The following is a 23056-nucleotide window of genomic DNA, read 5'->3' as shown; positions in this document are numbered from 1 at the left end:
GGAGGGGGAAAGAACGGGCCCCATTCCAAAGCCTCACAGTTCAATGCCTGTCTGAGCGTCTGCCTATAGTTTTTCCAGAGAAAGAGCACACCAAAGCTCCCTTCGTGCAGACAATAATTCTTTCTGCTGGACTCAAGCTTTGGGGGTACTGTCACCAGTATTTGGAGGGTTGGATTCATGCACTTCCAACACTGGTGCTGTAAGAATAGCAATGCCCAACCCTGGAAAAATGATGCCTAAGGGAGGTGTGCGATGCTGACTCAGGACTGGGACCTCAGTAGCTGCTCCTCCAGATCTCGCTCCAAAACCATGCCACCAAGATCTTCTCTGTATTACTCCCATATGACCTGAGTCGCCATCCCTCTACCTGAGCCCCAGGTGAGTGCCCGAGAGCAAGCTCCTATGTGTTGGTTCTTTAAAAGAGCACCTGGGATACAAGCAGACTCCCTCCAGATGCTATGCAAACTCCACTTCCTGTCCCTGGTGCTCTGGGTTGGGGGTTCTGGCGTGGGGTTAAGACCCCATGCTTCTCAGTGGGGACTTTTGCAGCTGAGATACCCTTCCAGCTTCTGCAGGGGCCAGCCCGCACTATGTCTCTGCCCTTTTTACCAGCCTCTATGTTGCTTCTTCTATAAATCCTTTAATATAATACTCCTGTTCAGCTGTCCTTCAGTTGGTCATCCTGCTTGATTGAATCTGGTTTGGCGCAGGGAGGAAGTGAGTGTAGCTTACACCTACTCTATAGCTATCTTGAAAAAAAAACAACACTCCTCTTTATATTCACTCTACTCCCATCCAACCATAACCTACCCTGGATTCTACTACCTTTATCTACACTTTTTGCTTTTTCCTTGTCAAGGGCCAACTCAAATGCTATTTCCACAACAAATCCTTTCCTTCTACCACATCCCTTCAACTACACTCAAAGACAATCCAAAAGTTCTCCCCCTTTTCTGAATTACCACAACACTAGGTGTAGCCTGTATATAGTTATAAGAGTTGGGGGGGGGGCAGCATGTTATAACCCAACTACTACTTTACATCCTTGAGGACAGGTACCCAAACTTCTTATCCTCAGTCTTACCTATCAAGTTGCGGTGCTCATGGTAGGGATTCAGTTGTGTAAGGAATGAATCTTTAGTGAAAATTAAGAATGAAAGTTTGAGAAGAGGTAAGTCAAAGAACTTATGTACTTATATGCATAGCCCATGGACACAGGCAATAGGGTAGTGAAGACCTGGAGTGGGGGTAGGGTCTGAGAGGAAGGGGTAAAATGGTGGGTGAAGTGGGAGGTATCTGTAATACTATCAGATTATATTTTTGTAACATATTTAATAAAATACTATCAAAATATATTTCATAATATTTTTAATAAAAATATATATATTTAAAAAGAATGAAAGGTAAAGCAAGGGTGGTGAGGAGTTTTTATTTGATGAGAAAGTTCACAGAGGATTTTGATCAAAGGAAGGCCATCACAAAAGTTGTGTTTTTGGAACAACTAATGGAGATTCAAAATAAAGGATAAAGAAAGCTGTGCTGGATGACAATCTAGCTATGTCATGCATTAGCTCTGATTTTGGGCAGGGCACTTTCTTAATAATAGCTTTATGGGGATATAATTTATATCTCAAAGTGTAAAAATTCAATGTTTTAAAATAAATTCAGTGTCTTGAAACCTTCACCACCATCTAATTCCAGAATATATTATTTACTCTGAAAAGGACTCTCATACTCATTAGCTGTCACTCCCTGAATTTCAAAAACTGCCATTCTATTTGATGTTAGGCAAGTTCCTCACCTTTCTGTCAGTCTTTTAGTTTGTAAAATGGAGGTAATTATAGTACCTACTTTATAGGGTTCTTGTAAAAATTGAATGAATTAATTCATATAAAGTGTTTGGGAACGTGCCTGACACATAGCAATCAATAAATGTTGATCACAATTAGAGCATCATATAGAAGTACTTTCGAGCCCTATATTCAGTGGCATTTATAATCAAATGTTTATGACATGACCCTTGGTTTGTATGATTTGAGTAAGTCAAGTTATTTGCTTGGCGCTAAAGTGAGTAACTCTGTATAAATTAGACTGGAATGGAAATTTTCACATATTAAACTGTAGTCTACAACGTCCCTGGGTGGATATAAGAATAAATACTTGCTTTTACAATGCACTTGTCATTGTGCAAAGTAAAGCCCTTCATAAGTAGTTAAACAGAAAACATGTAGATTGCTTGGGATATCAGTTTTGTGGGAAACCAGTACAATGACATTGCATCATTTGTGTTTTCCTTAAGAGTGTATATCTCTCTTTTCCTAGGTTTAGCTTATTAGAAACAACTAGGAGAGAGATAGTCAGAGCTGTTTATGCATATCCATGCTGTGCCTGTCTCCAGTCCCCTGAGACACAGTCTGATCCCTGATGGCATAGGGTTCTAGGGAGGTTGAATTGGGTTGGGTGCTGGCAAAGCATTCTGCCTGCTTCCAGTCTTCTCAAAGCTTGAGCTCAGGGAGATAATTACTGAAACTGCTGTAGTCAGGAGTAGGCTGGGAACCAGGGAAACCAACTCCATTATGACATTCTGAAAAGGAAACAGCAATTTCTCTTAGAATCAGAGGATCAAGGGGCTTGCAAGGGCCCTCGACAAGCCATCATTAATTCCCTACCCTCTAGGTAGGCCTATAGTGAAAGCATTTAAGACAAACTTATGAGTAGCACCCACCCCTGCACTGGATGCTATTTAGTCCATTTCTTAACACAGGGGAGATGGACTTTAGGACACTTGAACATTTTAATAGAGAGAGGATAAAGCCCTAGATAGGAAATCTTTCCTCCTCAAATCCCTCATCCTCCAGGATGATAACCTAAGAAATAAAAAGGTGGGGAAGAAAAAGCCAAATAGCCATAGATCCCTTGTGCAGGCCAAGTGTTGTTTAGCAGAGCAACCTGGGTATTGGGTGTTGGCATAGCCATGTGGAAGAAGTAGGATGAGTAAGTCAAATGCAAGGAAAACTAGCAGGAGCCTTGTAGAAGGCTCTGATTCTCTTATTACTATTTGAGACATTCTGATGAAATGATTTTCTGTTTGCTGCTGCCAATAATTAAACATAATTTATGAAGCCAAAAGCTGATAAGTACTGGTAAGAGCCTAATGTGAACCCTGAAAAATTGCATTAGTTTATTTTGAAATTTAAGATTGTGTTCTCAATGTCCTTGTTCTTCCCTCCCAAATTCTGTTCTCTAGTTGGCCCCTGTGCCATTCCTCTCCACCAAAATGTCTTTTTATCCATCATGTTTAAAAATTAGTCTTCCATTCTCCCTCCTCATCATTAAAATGTGTGGTCTTTATACTACAGGTCCAACTAAATAAAAGGTATAAATCAATCTGGTGAACTAATTCAAGCTCATGTAGGGATAATTGAGATCTCTTGAACGATCACAGGACACTGCACTTTAAAAGAAGATAACATTTATCCAAATTAATTTCTGATCCTGGAAAATTTTTAGACTAAATTATTTGATGAAATTTTTTGAGAGAAGGTTTGGGGAGGGAGAGGAACCTTTAGATCACACACTACTTTGCTGCACTGCTTTGACCACATCCTAATTGTACTGTCATCCAGGATAGGAAATATGGTCAGAACCTTAAAAACCCAGCCACACAGAAGCATAAAGTCTTGAATCGTTATATTTTAAATGAAAGTGAGAATCAGAGCTTTAGATGTGTTTTTTTTTATTGAGTCTCAGTAAAACTACCCAGTTGTTGTCTTCCTGGAGAAAGCCTCCTCTCTATGTGTTACATGTTCAGAGCAGTTTGGTTAAGACTAATGATTACTCGCCCTATTTTGGAATTTCCTTGCTGAGATAGCATTAGGTAAGAGATGAATGAGAAGATAAGCATCAAGATGAGATACTCTAAACCAAGCATGTCAAATCAAAGGCTAACATGGGACAAATACACAAGGTTTAAGTTTATGTGGGCCCCCAAAAATCAAAAGCTTCAATTTTCATAGAAACTTAGGTTTATTTCGATAGAGATATGCTGAATACAAAGGGCTGAAATAAATAAGTAATCGTTAACATAAATAATAGAACATTTTTTTTACAATTTAATATTTTTTCTTGAACATTAACTTACCAGACACTGAATAACTGCACAAATAATAAGTGTAATGCAAATAAACCTATTTTTCTTGTTCTCCATAAGCGAAATATTTCCTGTAGGCCACACTAACAAGTTAGTCCAAGAGTAATGGCGTGGCAATCAACTGCTAAACTATTTGCTCCTAGTATTAGTGGAGAGAAATGGTGCACCTGCTCATAAGGCACGTAAGAGAAATGAATGGAACATGATTATAATAATCAGTTATTATCAAATGTTGTCTTTCGTTATTAGTAATTATGTATAACAGGATATTGTAAAAATTAAGTTACAAAATTTTTATTAAAATGTTTCTTACATACCATTATATTGGCTGGGCCACAAAAATATTCATTGTGGGCTGCATGCGGCCTGCAGGCCTCGAGTTTGACATACTTGTTCTAAACTAATAGAGAAAGAAAAAGTCCCATGGTATATATACATCAGCCTCAGCCAACTGAGTAGCTGGTGTTTTTCTTGCACTTTCAATTTGCCAGTTGGTGAAATTCAGCATTGAGTTAATACACACAATTGTAAGAAGTGCATGCACTGTTTCACAAGCAAACTCACCACAGACAATGAGTGACAGATTCTGCAGTGAGGGTTCACCTAGTTGGCCTGTAACTTATTTGCAGATGCATGGCTCTGCTGGATCTTAAAAAAAAACACACAAAAATGCTCTTTATTCTAAGCTTTTTCCTTTGGGGTTTCCATCCCATTACCAGCACCACCCTCCACCTCCAACACAAAGACATCTTTGGAGTTTGCAGGGCTGCTAACTATACCTAAAGTTTAGCATCACAATCACTCTGATTGACAGAACAGACAAACAAGACCCAAGAGAAAGGGAAAGTATCATGTCACCTGCGAATAGAGACACTTTTACTTTCTCCTTTCCAATTTGGATGCCTTTTATTTCTTCTTCTTGTCTGATAGCTATGGCTAGCACTTCTAGTACTATGATGAACAGGAGTGATGAAAGTGGGCATCCCTGTCTTGTTCCTGTCTTTATGGGAAATGGTTTTAGCTTTTGTCCATTGAGTATGATGTTGGCTATAGGTCTGTCATATAGAGCTTTTATTACATTGAGGTATGATCTCTCTAGTCCCACTTTGTTGAGAGTTTTTATCAAAAAAGGGTGTTGGGTTTTGTCAAATGCTTTTTCTGCATCTATTTATATGATCATGTGGTTTTTATATTTCAGTTTGTTGATGGGATGTATCACATTATTGATTTGTGGATATTGTACCAGCCTTTCATCCCTGGAATAATTTCTACTTCGTCATGGTGTATGATCTTTCTAATGTATTGCTGAATCCAATTTGCTAGAATTTAGTTGAGGATTTTATCATCTATGTTCATCAGGGATATTGGCCTGTAATTCTCTTTCTTTTGTAGTGTCTTTATATGGTTTTGGGATTAGGGTAATGCTGGCCTCACAGAAAGAACTTGGCAGCGTTCCTTCTTTCTGAATTTTTTGGAATAGTTTGAGGAGGATATGTGTTAGTTCTTCTTTGAATGTTTGGTAAAACTCCCATGTGAAGCCATCCGGTCCAGGGCTTTTGTTTGCTAGAAGTTTTTTTATTATTATTATTACTGCTTCAATTAAAAACTCCATCAGGAAAATACTAGATTTAATAAATGAATTTGGCAATATAGCAGGATATAAAATTAATACCCAGAAATTTGTTGATGATAGCCCTTCCGACAGGTGTGAGGTGGTATTTCATTGTCATTTTGTTTTGCATGTCTCAGATGATTAGTGACTTTTTGCATGTTTTCATATGTCTCTTGGCCTTCTGTATGGCCACTTTTGAAACTGTCTATTTTAATCCTTTGTCCATTTTTATTAGATTATTTATCTTCCTTTTGTTAAGATGTATGAGTTCCTTATACATTTTGTGATTAGGCCCTTATCAGATAGATCATTTGACAATATGTTCTCCCACACAGTGGGCATTTAAAAAAGAGCCAGTTTGGCTCAGTGGATAAAGTGTCAGCCTGTGGACTGCAGGGTCCCTGGTTTGATTCCAGTCAAGGGCACATGCCTGGGTTGCAGGTTCAATACCCAGTAGGGTGCTTGCAGGAGGCAGCCAATCAATGATTCTCTCTCAGCATTGATGTTTCTATCTCTCTCTCCCTCTCCCTTCCTCTCTGAAATTAATAAAACATATTTTTAAAAAGAAAAAGAAAAAATAGAGGAAGACCTAAACAAATGGAAGACTATATCATATTCATGGATTGGTAGAATCAACATCATTAAAATGTCCATACTACCCAAAGCAATCTATAGATTTAGTGCAATCCCTATTAAAATACCAACGGCATATTTCACAGATCTAGAAAAAACTCTCCAAAAATTCATATGGGATAAAAAAGACCCTGAATAGCTGCAGCAATCTTGAGAAAGAAGAACAAAATTGTAGGGATCACTATACCAGATATCAAGCTATATTACAAAGCCACTGTTCTCAAAACTGCCTGGTACTAGCACAAGAACAGACATATAGAGCAATGGAACAGAACAGAGAACCCAGAAATCAATCCAAGCTAGTATGCTCAATTAAAATTTGGCAAAGTAGGCAAGAGCATACAATGGAGTCAAGACAGTCTCTTTAATAAATGGTGTTGGGAAAATTGGACAGATACATGCAAAAAAATGAAACTAGACCACCAACTTACACCATACACAAAAATAAACTCAAAATGGATAAAGGACTTAAACATAAAATGGGAAACCATAAAAATCTTAGAAGAATCCATAGGCAGCAAAATATCAGACATATGTCATAGCAATATCTTTATCAATATAGCTCCTAGAGCAATGGAAACTAAGGAGAAAATAAACAAATGGGAATACATAATAATAAAAAGCTTCTGCACAGCAAAAGAAACCATCAACAAAGCAACAAGAAATACCTCCCCCTTTTATATTTTATTTTTTAATTACAGTTGACATTCGGTATTATTTTATATTAGTTTCAGACATACAGGGTAGTGGTTAGACAATCATATAATTTACCTACCTTACACCACCAATATTATTGACTATAGTCCCTATGTCTGTATTTTACATCTCCTTGACTATTTTGTAACTACCAATTTGTAGTTCTTAATCCCTTCACTTTTTTCATCCAGTCCCCAATCCCCTCCAATCTGGCAGCTATCAGTCTCTTCTCAGTGTCTTTGAGTCTGCTTCTGTTTTATTTGTTCATTTATTTTGTTCTCTGGATTCCACATATAAGTGAAATCTTATGGTATTAGTCTTTCTTTGTCTGACTTATTTCACTCAGCATAATACCCTCTTGGTCCATCCATGTTTTCACAATGGTAACAATTCATTACTTTTTACAGTCAAGTAATAACCCATTGTACATATGTACCACTTTTTAAATACTTAGAATGTTTTATTTACTTTAGGTAGACTGGGAACAATTACTTGCATTTTACTTTTTAAGATATTTAACTTTATTGAAAAATAGATAATTGTTACATTATAGACTTGTGACTTTCATGTATTTGCTGCTTTAGGTTGAGAAAACATCCAGCTCTTTCCTGCAATGTGTTTCAGTATTAAAACTCATCAACAAAAGGTGTATGCCCCTAATTTCCACTTGCTGCCATTGACTTCTGGACAGAAACAAACTCCTTTGCAGCATTTATGACATAGGTGTCAGCTACTGAGTCAATATGCTAAAGGACTGTGGATGGTTGCATGTACAAACCAGCAACAAGAGCCTGAGATCTGACTTCATCCAGGAATCCCTCAGAATACCCCAATGACTTTAGGTACTTAGGTTTCAGCTTGTTCTTGTCAGTCTAGACATCTGTACTGGAAAGGTTTCCTTGATCAATTGCTTTTACTTGATTGTAGGCAGCCTTCATAACATCTCTGGCAGCTGCAGTCTGGAGATAGTATAAATTCCAGAGTCCAGAATCTAAGTAACTGGCATTAGAAGGGGATATGTCAAATGGCTGGTGAATCCCCTTGGCAGCAACTTGGTTCAGAGGGCTGGTGGCATTGCTGCCTCTCTTGACATGTGGCCCAGCACCCAGAACATGCTGGAAAACATTAAGTGCATTTGCTTCTGCCCTTCCTGCGGTAGCACTTTTCTGCTGCCAAAGCAGCATAGAGGAGTTTGTCTCCATTCTGTTCTCAAATTTTACCTCCATGGTATCTGGCCTTTGCACCAGATAAACTAAGCCCACCCCTAATGTTCAGTAACTGTTCAGCAACTTGCTTCATAACAAGATGACTCACACCAACTCCTATCAAAGCCATTCTTGCACTTGTAAAATGGTTCTGAACATAGTAAAGTAACTCATCTGTTATCACTTTTCCAATCCTATAATCAGGACAATACAAGGAGTTATCCAAGGCATGTCGGTAAGCGGCAGGGTACAAATTTCAATGATATGAGCCCGTGGATTCTGAAAAGCCACAGCTTTCTCAATCCTTAGCTGAGACGAAGGCAGCTACCTCCCAATGACGAAATTCAAGTGCTGTGGTGACATTGAGCAGGAACTCCATTAGAATATTGATGTCATCCTGCAGACATTCCACAGTGTAGGCCATGTTTTCCCTTGTTGAAGTCACACTTAATTTACCACCAACTGCTTCAATTCCATGGGTTATCTTGAAAGGTGATGCTCCTTTTGTAGTCAGACTGGATGCAAGATGAAGCAAATGAAAGGTTCCTAAGTTGTTAGAGTCCTTGTACCTACTGCCTGCTTTAATGAACAAACCAACTCTTGATGCAGGAACATAGTTTTCCAGAGAAGCAATCACTAAACTATTTGGTAATTTGATAAACCCAAGGTCCTGAGGATGTGGAGGCACTCCTGCAAGGGTAGTCATGGCTTTCACTTTGGGAGCAACTTTGAGGGAATAAAATCTCAAGAAAGACCTGGCTCTATTTAGCAGCTGCATGGCCCAAAATTTCTCTGACCTACTGCCACTGCCAATGTAAAGGAAAGCAAGATGGTTGAGGACTTGTACCAATTTTTCTGTACCCACTCATCTATTGATGGGCATTTGGGTTGCTTTCATATTTTCCTTCTTTAAATAACTTTACAATGAACATAGGGTTGCATTTATATTTTCCAATTAGTGTTTTGGGTTTCTTTGGATATATATCCAGAAGTGAAATTACTGGGTCATAAGGTAGCTCTGTTTATAATTTTGTTTTAGGAACCTCCATACGGTTTTCTATAGTGGGTGCATCACCTTGCAATCCCACCAACAGTGTTCCAGGGTTCCTTTTCTCTACAACCTCACCAACACTTGTTGTTTGCTGATTTAATGATAGCCATTCTGACAGGTATGAGGTGATTTCTCATTGTGGTTTTAATTTGCATTTCTCTGATGATTACTGACATTGATTATCTTTTCATATGTATATTGGCCATATGTATGTCCTCTTTGGAAAAGTGTCTATTCAGGTCCTCTGCCCATATTTTAATTGCATTGTGTTTTTTTTTGTGTGTTTCTGTGTGTGTTGAGTTGTATGAGTTGTTTTAAAAAAATAAATTTTTGATATTAACTCCTTATCAGATGTATCATCTTCTTCCATTCAGTAGGTTGCCTTCTCATTTTTATTATTTTTATTTTTTTTGGTGGTTTCCTTTGCTGTGCAAAAGCTTTTTAGTTTGCCATGGTCCCATTTGTTTTTTGTGGGTTTTTTTTGTTTGTTTGTTTGTTTTTGCTTTTCTTTCATTTTCCTTGCCAGAGAATATATCATAAAAAATACCACTAAGAGAAATGTCCAAAATGTTACTGCCTATGTTTTCTTCTAAAAATTGTATAGGGTTTTTTTTAGTCTTATATTTAATCCATTGTGAGTTTATATTTGTACTAGAAGCCTGGTACATGAATTCATGCACCAGTGAGGTCCCTTTGCCTAGCCTGCGGGATCGGGCTGAAACCAGCTCTCTGACATCCCCCGAGGGGTCCCAGATTGTGAGAGGGCACAGGCCAGGCTGAGGGACCCCACTGGTGCATGATTGGGGCTGGGGGGGGGGGACACGGGAGGTTGGCCAGCTGAGGAGGAACCGTGGGAGGGCTCCAGGGCATGTCTGGCCCCTCTCGCTCAGTTCCGATTGACCAGACCCCAGCAGCAAGCTAACCTACTGGTTGCAATATCTTCCCCCTGGTCAGTGCACATCATAGCGATCAGTTGAGCACCCTTAGCATATTATTAGCATATTATGCTTTGATTGGCTGAATGGTCGTCTGGTTGACCGGATACTTAGCATATTAGGCTTTTATTATATAGGATACGGTGTATGATGGTAGTCTAGTTTCATTTTTTTGTGGATGTATCTGTCCAACTTTTCCAATACCATTTGTTGAAGAGACTACTTACCCCATTGTATATTTTTGAATTGTTTGTCAAATATTAATTGTCCATGAAGGTATCCCAGTACCATGCTGTTTTGATTTCTATGGCCTTGCAATATAGTTTGATATCAGGTAGCATAATATCTCCAACTTCATTCTTTATTTCTTTTTTGTTATTGTTAATCCTCACCTGAGGATATTTTTTCCATTGATTCTTTTTTAGAGAGAATGGGAGGGGTAGAGACAGAGAGAAATATAGATGTGAGAAAGACACATAAATTGGTTGCCTCCCACACATGTCCCAATCAGGGCTGGGGATCCAGCTGCAACAGAGACACATGCCCCTGACCAGAATCAAACCATGACCCTTCAGTCTATGGGCCCACATCTAACCACTGAGTCAAACTAGTTAGGGCTGTTCTTTTATTCTTAAGATTGCTGTGGCTATTTGGGTTCTTTTGTGGTTCCATATAAATTTTAGGATTATCAGTTCTAGTTCAGTGAAAAACACCATTGGTATTTTAATAGGAATTGTGTTGAATCAATAGATTGATTTGGGTAGTATGAATTTTAACAATAATATCTTTAGTTATAACTAAACTATTCCAGGCCTTGTGTTGGTCTTTTTGTCAACTTTCAAGCCAGTGAATTGAAACAGATGAGTTGAAAGATTTGGTTTTACTAGTAGACTTAGCTTTGCTTTTCACTAGTTTTGTGGACCTGGAAAACTTACTATCACCTCAGAGTTTGTTTCCTCATCTATAAAATAGGATAACCTATTTCCTGGACAGATCACATTTTTTCTGGTGAGGACAAGTAATATATTGAAAAACCCATATGTAAGTTAATTGCTACTTTTCTAAAATCTTATCCTATCTAATAAAGAGGGAATATGCTAATTGACCATCACTCCGTCACAAAAGATGGCTGCACCCACAGCTGAGGCCAAGTTCCCATGAGGAGTCTTAACGAGCAATCAGCAGGGACCTGAGGCTAAGCCCTCCCCCACCCCTGTGGGGCTTGACAGGGGACCTCAGGCCGTGTCTCCCACCCAACAGGGCTTGACAGGGGACCTCAGGTTGCACCCCCCACCTGGCAGGGCTTGACAGGGGACCTCAAGGTGTGCTTCCCGTCCTGGTGCTGGGCTAGGAGACCTCAGGCTGCTCCCCCCACCCCAGCACCAGGCCGGGGGACCTCAGGCCATGCCCTCCACCAGGTGAAGCTTGACAGGGTACCTCAGCCCCCCCCCCTGCCCCAGCACTGGGCCAGGGGACCTGAGGTTGTGCCCCCCTGCCTGGCTGGACAGGACAGGGGACCTCAGGTCATGCCCCCCACCCAGTGGGGTTTGACGAGGGACCTCAAGGTGCACCATCAGTGCTGGGTTGGGGGAACTCAGGCTGCACCCCTGCCCACAGGGACTTGACGGGGGACCTGAGGCTGCGCACCCCTGCCAGTGGGGCTTGATGGGGGACCTGAGGCTGCGGCCCCCTCCCGGTGCTGGGCCAGAGGACCTGAGACTGCGCCCTCCCACCTGGCAGGGCTTGACGGAAGACCTCAAGGCACGCCCCCTGCCCCGGTCTGGGCTGGGGGACCTCAGGCCATGCCCCCTGTCCTGGCGCCAGGCCAGGGGACCTGAGGCTACACCCCTGCCTGGCAGGGCTTGACAAGGGTGGGACTGGCCGGGTCTGGATCTAGCCCAATGAGGGGGGGTGGCCGGGTCTGGGTCTCACGTGATTTTGAGGTGCATGTGGGTGGGTGGGGAGTTGACTCTGGGCCCCATGGTGAGCCCCAGACTCTGACAGGAGGAAGGTTTTCATATACATTTTACTAATTTTCTTTCATCTTTGACATTTCTATTATAGAGAAAGGGCAAATAGCAATATTAAATTATTTCCTCTAACTAATCCCCTTTTAATGTGCACGAATTTTGTGCACCGGGTCACAAGTACATATATAAAGTTGTTTTTAAAGATCAATTTCAACAAAAAAATGCTGATCCATTCTTCAGACTGCTTTTTAAATTCTGAGTCTACCTTTTATATAATGATGCCCTCTGCTGTTCTCTTGTATATCTTTCAGACCATACAGGAGACATAGTCTATATCATCATTCTATCCACAACTATTAGAATGGAAATGATACATGGCTATCACTTAGTCTTATTTTAATGTATCTGTCCAACTTTATTTTAAAGATGAGAGCAAAATATGGACATAATGGTGAAGTGCTTAAAATCATTCAAATCAAGACCAGAACCCAGGCTTGTAGACTCCAAAATCACTGTCCTTTAGTTAGAATGACAATATAGAACTATTAAAAACACTATGGAGTTTTAATTAAATGTCCAAATAGACTTTATTATTATGTCCCAACACTTGTTCTTTCTCCTAAATTTATTATCAACATTAAAAGGTTATTGGTGGCATCTACCCAGTTACCCAAGACAGAAACTGCAGTTAGTTTTAATTCTGCCCTCTCCTTTACCCACCACATTAAATGTTATGTACTCTCTCTATTATGACTTTAAATATTCTACCTTCTAAATATATTTCTACCTTCTAAATCTATTAATTCTACCTTCTAAATCTATTCACCCTCTTCTTCATTTGGACTGCCATCATTTAAGCCTTCATCTTTCTTTAGCCTGTATTATTTCAATAGCCTCCTAAGTTTTTTAGCTTAGGTTAACTTAGCCTATATTCATTCATTCAGTCAATAAAATTTTTGCTTAAATCCTTACAATGTTCAAGGCAATATGCTAGACATGGAGAATTAAAATAAAAATAGATATTGTGTTCTCAAGGACTCTAGTAGAGATAAATATGTAAACAAATATAAAATTTTGGTTCTACCAAAATAATTCATTGATGAGACAAAGCTGAGTTTATTCTTTCCACTGTAAAGGAAAGTATTAACTCAACATAGACTTGGTAGCATTTATAAGTAGTGAAGGTGAAGTCAGGATATCTATTAAATTTTGAAGTTTTTTTTAAGGCAAATCTTTAAATGGGGAGGGAGACTTGACTATAATCGAGTAAGAATCATGATATAATAGTTTAAGATTGATTGACCTAGCAGGTGAGGATTTTGGAGAGAGAGTTCCAAAGATTGTAAATTATTGGTTGATGTTTTCTGTTGAGAAGATGGTGGTTCTCTCAGTAAGTTCCTGGGATGTACAATAAAGTTTATTTACAATTTTCTTTCTGGTCAATAATTTTATAGGATAATCTAGTTGATGAAGACAGTAGAATAGTAAAGTCATGTGATTTAGATAAACTATGGTGGTAGATGGTTTCACTTATCAGAAGGAAAGACTGCAAAGCATTATAAACACATGTATGGAGTACTATGGGAGGAAGGAGGAGAGAGTGGGGAATAATTAGAAAAGGTTTTATAGATGTGAACTGTTTCTTAAAATGTAAATAATATTCCATTTATAGATATACAACATTTTGTTTACCCATTCATCACTTGATAGACAGTTGGGTTGCTTTCACTTTGGGGTTATCTATACTAATAAAAGGGTAATATGCAAATTGGTCAAGATGCAACTACCAAACAGCAGGCTGCATGGGGTGACCAGGCCAGCAGAGGGACAGTGAGGGGTGACCAGGCTGGCAGCGGGAGGCAGTTGGGGGTGACCAGGCCAGCAGGGGGGGCAGTTAGGGGAGACCAGGCTGGAAGGGGGAGGAGGAGTGAGGGGCAACCAGGCTGGAAGCAGGGGTCAGTTAGGGGTGATAAGGCTGGAAGGGGAGGCAGTTGGTGGCAACCAGGCCAGCAGGGGGGACAGTTAGGGGCCACCAGGCTGGAAGGAGGGGGAGTGAGGAGTGACCAGGCTGGCGGGGGGGCAGTTAGGGGCAATCAGGCCAGTAGGCAGAGGCAGTTAGGGGTGATTAGGCTGGCAAGGGGGCAGTTGGGGGCAACCAGGCTGGTGGAGGGGCAGTTAGGGGCGACCAGGCCAGAAGGGGGGCAGTGAGGGGTGACCAGGCTAGCTGGGGGGGGCAGTTAGGCATGACCAAATGACAGAAAAGCAGGCTGCGTGGGGTGACCAGGCTGGCAGGGGAAGCAGTTAGGGGCAATAAGGCCAGCAGGGGGAGAGTTGGGGGTGACCAGGCCAGCAGGCGGGTGTGGTTAGAGGCAACCAGGCCAGAAGGGGGGCAGTTAGGGGTGACCAGGTCAGTGCGGGAGGCAGTTATGGGCGATCAGGCTGCCAGGCAGAAGCTGTTAGGGGTGATCAGGCTGGCGCGGGGGACAGTTAAGGGTTATCAGGCAGGCAGGCAGAGGCCATTAAGGATGATCAGGCAGGCAGGCAGAGGCTGTTAGGGGCGGTCAGGCAGGCAGGCAGTGAGCAGTTAGGAGCCAGTGGTCCCGGATTGTGAGGGCAATGTCGAACTGCTGGTTTAGGCTGATCCCCGGGATCAGGCCTAAACCAGCAGTCAGACATCCCTCGAGGGGTCCCGGATTGGAAAGGGTGCAGGCTGGGCTGAGGGGATGCCCCCCTGCACAAATTTTTTGCACTTGGCCTCTAGTTATGAATAATGCTGCTATGAACATTTATGTATACATTTTTTGTGAACATATATTTTCATTTATCTTTGGTACAGTATATATCTAGGTATAAAATTGTTGGGTTATATGGTAATTCTATGGATAACCTTTTGAGGAACTGCAAGACTATTTTCTAAAGAAGCTGCATCATTTTACATTTCTACCAGCAATATATGAATTGTCAAATTTCCTTACATTCTGGCTAACATTTATTTGCCATTTTTTTTTAACAAAAAACTATAGCCTTTTTAGTGGTATTTTATTGTAGTTTTGATTTGCATTTCTCTAATAACTAGTGATGAACATTTTTTTTCATGAGTGTTTTGACCATTTCTATGTCTTCTCTGGGGAAATACCTTTTCAAATCCTTTGTCCATTTGGTTTTTAATTGCATTATTTTTCTTTTAATTGTTGAGCTGTAAAAGCAAATTGTTCTGGATACAAATCCCTTATTAGATATATGATTTGCAAATATTTTTCCCATATTTATTATGTCTTCACTTTTTTGATGGTATATTTCAAAGCATAAATGTTTTAATTTTTTATTGAGATGAAAGTCACATAACATAAAATTAACCACTTTAAAGTTAACACATTCCATGACATTTAGTACATTTAAAATGTTGTGCAATCACCACCTTTATCTAGTTCCAAAATATTTTCAACATACCAAAAGGAAATTCTGTAACTATTAAGCAGTTGCTTCCCATTCCTTATTCCCCCAGCCACTGGGCAACCACCAATCTATGTTATGTTTCTATAGATTTATCTATTCTGACTAGTTCATATAAATGGAATCATGCAATATGTGATTTTTTTGTGTCTGGTTTCTTTCACTTACTATAATGTTTTCGAGGTTCTACATTGTAGCATGTATTAGTACAGTAAGTTCTGGCTTAACATTGTTGATAGGGTCTGCAACATTAAGTGAAATGACTATAATGAAACCAATTTTACCATAAGCTACTTAATACCAATAAGAGTTAAGTTCCTAGGTACTGCAATGTTATATATATAAAAAAACAAGGTTAAAGGAAACAATGTTATTTAAGGATGTGCTGTACTTCATCCCTTTAAATAGCTGAATAAATCGGGAACTGTGAGTCCTCCAACTTGTTCATTTTCAAGATTATTTTGGATATTTGGGATCTCTTGCAATTTCATATTAATTTGAGGATTTGCTCTTTAATTTGTACCAAAAAAAGCCATTGGAATTTCTATAGGGATTGAGTTGAATGTGTAGATTATTTTGGGTAATATTGCAATCTTAACAATATTAAGCTTCCAATCCATGAAAATGAGATTATTTTCTGTTTTGTTAGTTGTTCTTCAATTTCTTCCAGCAGTTGTGTAGTTTCAATATACAACCCTTCCACCTCCTTGGTTAAATTTATTCCTACGTATTTTATTCTTTTGAATGTCATTATAAATAAAATTATTTTCTTAATTTTTTTATACTTATTTCTGGTGTATAGAAATGCAACTGATTTTTGCACCCTGTAACTTTGGTGAATATGCTTATTATCTCTAGTAGAGTTTTCTGCTTGTAGATTCTTTAGAATGCTGAAGTATTTGCATATAACCTATATTTTTATATAGGTTACAGCAAGGTGTGCCTACACATGATTTTATTTGTGTGTATTCAGCATGGTGATAGGCATGTGGCATTTTTGAGTTTTGCTTTTTGGAACTTTCTAAGATTTCCCCCAAAATATTTTCTATCTGCATTGGTTGAATCCGTGGATGCCTACTGTATTTATTTTCTTGTCTAATTGATCTGATGAGAACTAGTATATTCAACATTTTGAATACCTGTAGTTAGAGTAGACATCCTCATCTTATTCCTGATATTAGGAGAATATTTTCAGTCTTTCATCATTGAGTATGATATTAGCTATGTGTTTTCATAAATGCCCAATATCATGTGAAGGAAGTTACTTTCTATTTTTATTTTGTTGCAAATTTTATCAAGAAAATGTGGTTAGCCCTGGCCAGTGTGGTTCAGTTGGTTGGCATGTGATCCTGTACACTGAAAGGTCATGGGTTCAATTCCCAGTCAGGGCACATACCCAGGTTGAGGGTTTCATCCCCCCCCCCCCGTTGGCATCCTATTGATGTTTCTCTTACATCAACATTTGTTCTCTCTCTCTTTTTCCCTCTCCCTTCCTCTCTCTCCAAAAATCAATGGAAACATATTCTTGGGTTAGGGTTAAAAATAAAGAAAAGAAAATGTGAAAAATAATTGTGATCAATTGCTTTTTCTGCCTTAATTAAAATTCTCACATGGTTTTATTCCTTCCTTCTGTTAATATGATGTATTACATTGATTAATTGACTTATGCTAAACCACCCTTGCCTTACAGGAAAAAAAATCCCACTTATTCTGATCTTTTTAATATACTGATGGATTTTCTTTGTTAGTGTTTTGTTGAGAATCTTTGAATCTATATTCAAATGGAATATTTGTCTTTAGTTTTCTCTTCTTGTGATGTCTTTGTGTGACTTTGGTATTGGGGGAAAATTGTCATCATGCAATGAGTTAGGAAGTGTTTTCTATTTTTTGGAAGATGTTGAGAAAGTTTCATGTTCTATTGTATATATGCACCACTCCTTTATTCATCTATCTTACTAATAAAAGCCTAGGTGGTCCTCATGCTGTCACTCTGTGATGCCCTCATGCTGTCACAAGATGGCTGCATGCACAGCGGAGGCGGGGCCCAGCGGCCGCTCCATGCAGCTTCCGCCAAGGTTCCCACAACCCCACGCCCGCCATGGAGGTGGGGCCCCCGGCTCCAGCCTACCTCTTTGGGGCAATCCACCGAGGAGCCCCCGATGGGTGGGAAGAACCTACCTCTTTGGGGTGATTGATCATGGGGCTCCCGAACTGTGAGAGGGCACAGGTCAAGCTGGGGAACCCGCCCCCCCACTGAGTGCACAAATTTCGTGCACCGGGCCTCTAGTCTAAAAATAAAGAAAAGGTGAAAATAATTGTCATCAATTGCTTCCATATCTTGGCTATTGTAAATAATGCTGCAATGAACATAGGGATGTATATGTTTTTTTAATTTAGTGGTTCTGGTTTCTTCAGATAAATACCCAGAAGTGGAATTGCTCAGTCCTTCTTTGTCGCTTATTATATAGCCTTTGTTTTAAAGTCTATTTTGTCTGATATAAGTATTGCTACCTCAGATTTTTTCTGTTTATTTTCATGAATTATATTTTTCTATCCCTTTAATTTCAGTTTCTGTGTCTTTTGATCTGAAGTGAATCTCTTGTAGACAGCACATGTAAGGGTCTTGTTTTCTTATCCATTCTGTTGATTAGATAATGAATTAAATCTGGGAGATCAACTAAGATTCTATTAGTGGCAGTGATAGTGGTGGTGGTAGTGGTGGTAGTAGTAGTAGTAGTAGTAGTAGTAGTAGTAGTAGTAAGAATAAAAAGAATGGGGAAAATAGAGAACATAGACTTAGCAGGAGGAGGGAGGAATAGGAAAACTAGAAAGTAGCTGAGCTATGAACAAGAAGGGCATCCAAAAACCCTGCAATGGGGCTTTAGCTTTTGCAGAAAGAAGAAACAGAACAACTTCAATAGTGCAACAGATGGCTATAACAACATTCAATTTGGAGAAAAGTCAGATGCGTGGGGCAGGAAAGAGAGAACACTCAGATAATTGATAGAATGGAAACAAATTTTAAAAAGAAAACTCCCATTTTACTGTAAAGGAAATTTAAGAAGTATGAACATAGATGAGAAACACTGCTCACATTCTCTTGGGGCCTAATCTGTATCTCAGGCCTACTAAGTATAAGACCAGAGATACTCTGATACTCTTGGTTCAGTGTAAAGGACGGGAAAAGTCTAATTTACCCCTGCTCAGATAACATGAACAGTTTATTAGGAACTGTGACAGGCCTGTGGAGAAGATAATTAAAGAAGAGAGTGCATCTCAGTTGCCTTATTGAAATTGAATTTTGGGGGGCAGTGTGGTAGAATTGAATAATCACAAGCTTTGTAGCCAGAAAGACACATATCTGAATCTTGACTCTGCTACTTTACTCCCTGTGTGCTTTTGGACAAGTTATATATCCTCTCTGAAACTTGATTTTTCTCTTTCCAAAATGAAAATTATATTAATTTCATAGGGTTGTTGTGATAATTAAATGAAAGTATGTCAGCAAAGCACCCAACACAATACCTGGGAAGTGTATTACTAGGTGCTCAGTATGTGCCATTTGCTTTCCCCAGGCTCTTATCCCTGCATTCTAGGCACAAACTGGAGCTGTCTCCTGATTCTAAAGGCTTTGACCCAATAATTCTACTTCTGATATTCTATTATGAGGAAACTCCTCAAAGAACAGAAGACATTTTGTGATCAAGGATATTCAGTGAGTTTTTTTTATTCCAAACTGGTTATACACCAAATTATTATACAACAAAATATTAATGATCATTGCCTTTCGGTGAAGAATTATCAATAACTTTATGTTTTTACTTTTCTACCTTGCACATTACATTACTTTTATGCTAAAATTTAATTTAATTACAGAACACTTTTTAAAAGGCTCTTGACAAGTACTCCACAGCAAACAAAATGATCTACAACTATATGTGATAATATGGGTGAATACCACAAGCATAATACTGAGCAAAAGGAGCCAGATGCAAAAGAATACATCGTGTAAAATTCAATTTATATTAAGTACAAAATCAAGCAAAACTAATTTATGCTATTAGTAATCAGGATAATGGTAATTCTTGGAGGGAGAGCGGTAGTAACCTTTGCATCTGGCTCCGTTTGTTCAACATTACATTTATAAAATTCATTGTGTCTGTAGGGATTGGGGGGTGACTGAAAAGGAGTATAAGGGGGCTTTTCGGATCTGGTAATGTTCTATTTCATGATCTGGATGCTAGGTGTGCTCAGTTTGTGAATATTTATCATCCTTATGAATAGTGTTATACTTCAATAAAAATAAAAATAGAATGATTGATGGATTAATAGGTAGGTAGGTAGGTAGAAAAAAATGAAAGAAAATGTACTGAGTGAATGCAAATCATCATCAGTGCCTTATCTGAAGAGTCATCTTTAAAACAAAGAAAAACCCTTGTTTGGGCCACAAGATGGCGACATTAGTTGCCTGGAAATCAAATTCCAAAGTGCTCTTCAGAACATTTTTAAGAACCAAATAGTTGGTGTATTGTCTTAAAAGAAGAGAACTTAGAGATTTTAAAGTCCAGCTTTCTCTAATTTTCCAGATAAAAGAAATAAGGCTGTGAAAGGGTGACTTGCCCAAGATCACACTGCTGGTTAAAAGACCTAAGGCTGAAACCCAGGTTTTGGGGCTATCAGCTTGCTCTGCCACACTTAACAATTCCTATTTTCAGCTCTTTTTCCTTCCTGCCATGATATGGAATAAAAGGTTTATCAATAATAAGTGCTCCTTCCTTTTTTTCTTTTTATTAATTCTCATCCGTGGATATTTTTTCCATTGATTTTTAGAGAGAGTAGAAGGGAGAGAAAGAGAGAAACATTGATGTGAGAGAGACACATAAATTAGTTGCCTCACATATGCGCCCCTGCAATCCAGGTACATGTCCTTGACCCACAGCCCGTAGTTCCACAGGCAGATGATATAACCACTGAGAAACCGGCCAGAGCATAAGTGCTCCTTCTTTTATAACTCCAGAAAATAGAAGTCTCATATGGAATAGAAAATTCATGACTAGAATTGCCATTATTTTTAGGTTACCATGTGAAATTTCCATATATGGACATTTAAAATCATCATATGGCCAATTCTGCCTGAGCTGGCTTAGGTTTCTACTTCCTAGATATGAAGGATAGACCAGACATGCTCTGTCTATTTTCCCCTTTTTTCTTTGTTTGTTTTAGCCTCCCTCCCTCCCTCCCTCCCTCACTCCCTCCCTCCCTCCATTCTTGGTCTCTTCTGTTTGAGCCACCAATGCTTCTCAGAACCAAAAACTCAAAATCAAATGCAATGGCTTTCTTGAACAGATCAGAACTTAACTCTGTGTTGTGATATATTTGTCAATGTGGCAGAGGACTTTCAGGAGAGAGCTCATGTGGCAGATTAAAGTGTCAAACTAAGATGAAAGATCTCTGTCCTTGTAATCTGGACCTTTTGACAGGCTCCAATATATGCACAGGAATCTTTTCTGATCATCTCCAATTTAAAGATGGGTTTCTTATATGGGAGCTAGATAGATTGGAACAAGGGTGTTATCCTCCCTCTCCCTGGAAATGTTTGGCCATGCCTGGAGACATTTTTCATTGTCACAACTGGGAGAAAGGTGCTACTGGAACCTAATGGGTGGAGGCCAGATATGTTGCTAAACATCCTACAATGCACAGGACAGCCCCCCATAACAAAGAATTAACTAACTCCAAATGTCAATAATGCCAAGGTTAAGAAACCCCGCTGTATATAAAATTAGATGCAAGTGGAGGTCTTTTGGATTTCTCAAGCAAGCCAGATACCTTTCCAGCTCTGTGAGAAATAAAACAGGTAGTGTCTAACACTCCAAGGTCAGGACCTATAGAGATATAATGCAGTTGATTTAGGCCAATCTATATTTTATTATATAATTTTGCCTTTTAATTTCTTCCTAGTCCAGAAGTATTCAAGTCAGTTCTTAAAACATTGAGTGCCTGCATGCACAAGGGAGACACAGTAACTGGTGAACCAAAGGGACTCTCAAGGGCATGTCACAAAGTCAGAGAGTCAGACTGAATTAGACTGAGATTTCTCTCTCTTGTGCTTTCTTTCTAAATGGTGACAAAGGAATTTGAATTTTCTTTGAAAGATCTGCTGAACACTTCATGGCATCACACGTATTTCATATATTACCCAAGGTCAGTACTAACATATAACAATAAAGGATGATTATTAGCCCACCCTGCATCCCACTGAGTTTCAGCCGTGGGCAAACTACGGCCCGCGGGCCGGATCCGGCTGTTCTATCCGGTTCTCTTGCTCTCCCCTCTGCTCCTTTACTTGGAATTTATATTAGTTCACACAAACACTCCATCCATGCTTTTGTTCCGGCCCTCCGGTCCAGTTTAAGAACCCATTGTGGCCCTCGAGTCAAAAAGTTTGCCCACCCCTGAGTCTAGCTGCTCTCAGTCCTACCCCTAGTCCTAGTCAAACAAGCAGAAAAGCAGAAAAGCTTATCAGAGGGAAGCCTCCAGTTATCAGAATTCTTGGTGGCTGAGGGTAGGCTTCTGGTTTATTTATTTTTCTAGGTAACTAAAGGATAACCAGAAAAGGCATTGTTGCTAAAAATCTTTCTAATATGTGTGTCCCTTTTCTACATTAGGAAGTGAGAGAACCTGGATGACTAGGTTGAAGCAGATGTTTTCATGGTCTTAATCATCGTCTTGCTCATCAGTGACCCCTATCCAGACCTGGAGATAGTAATTGGAGTATAAGAACTTTAGAAGTAGTCCAGTCCCTCATTTTCCAAATGATTAAACTGAGTTACAGAGAGCAAAGTGAGCTGAGGTCATAGGGGTCACAGAGCTGGAAAGGCATAAGACCAGCTTCAGTGTGAATATATACATATATATCCTATATAATAAAGTTGTAATATGCAAATTGACCATCACTCCAACACACAAGATGGCCGTCCCCATGTGGTGAAAGATGGCTGCTCCCATGTGGACACAAGATGGCCACCACAAGATGACCAGTAGGGGAGGGCAGTTGTGGGCAATCAGGCCAGCAGGGGAGGGCAGTTGTGAGGGACCAGGCCTGCAAGGAAGGGCAGTTGGGGGGATCAGGCCTGCAGGGGAGGGCAGTTGGGGGGGACCCAGGCCTGCAGGGGAGGGCAGTTAGGGGCAACCAGGCCTGCAGGGGAGGGCAGTTGGGGAAGACCAAGGCCTGCAGGGGAGGGCAATTGGGGGGACCAGGCCTGCAGGGGAAAGCAGTTGGGGGGGACCCAGGCCTGCAGGGGAGGGCTGTTGGGGGAAACAAGACCTGCAGGGGAGGGCAGTTAGGGGC

The 23056-nt window shown here is 39.9% G+C and overlaps 1 pseudogene across 1 annotated transcript; it reads right to left on the bottom strand.

Moving 5' to 3' along the window:
* Positions 1-7717: 7717 nt before the first annotated feature.
* Positions 7718-9074, bottom strand: LOC308240199 (cytochrome b-c1 complex subunit 2, mitochondrial-like; annotated as a pseudogene). The gene has a single exon. The product of its transcript is annotated as a cytochrome b-c1 complex subunit 2, mitochondrial-like (transcript).
* Between the last annotated feature and the right edge of the window lie 13982 nt (positions 9075-23056).

Source organism: Plecotus auritus (assembly GCF_963455305.1).
Source record: "Plecotus auritus genome assembly, chromosome: X".
NCBI lineage: Eukaryota > Metazoa > Chordata > Mammalia > Chiroptera > Vespertilionidae > Plecotus > Plecotus auritus.
Note: the sequence above shows the minus strand (reverse complement) of the source record. Positions and strands in the feature narration are given on the sequence as shown.